This window comes from Brassica oleracea, chromosome C9, assembly GCF_000695525.1.
Source record: "Brassica oleracea var. oleracea cultivar TO1000 chromosome C9, BOL, whole genome shotgun sequence".
Classification (NCBI taxonomy): domain Eukaryota; kingdom Viridiplantae; phylum Streptophyta; class Magnoliopsida; order Brassicales; family Brassicaceae; genus Brassica; species Brassica oleracea.
Genome location: NC_027756.1, coordinates 21988088 through 21988399, shown reverse-complemented (window position 1 = coordinate 21988399; position 312 = coordinate 21988088).

Genomic DNA, 312 nt, shown 5'->3' with positions numbered 1-312 from the left:
CCCTTTCTTCGAACTCCTCTTCTTACTCGACATCTCGTGTTTTTTTTCTTTTTGATCAAGGAGGAAATGATAAAGAGAAAGAGAAAGAAGAAAGAACTTTTCAAGAAAACCTCTCTATGAGAATGAGTAAGTGTAAAGATTGTGAAGAAATTACCTCCCTTCTTATAGGCATGAGAAATTACTATTTACTTGCGGATTTTTAGACAAGAACTTTGCCCAAATACACCAATCTCGTCCGAACTCGCCATACCGCGCATTGGGATCTCACAAGAAATCCACGCACCCAACGAGCTGGGGGGGTAACTGCTGGGG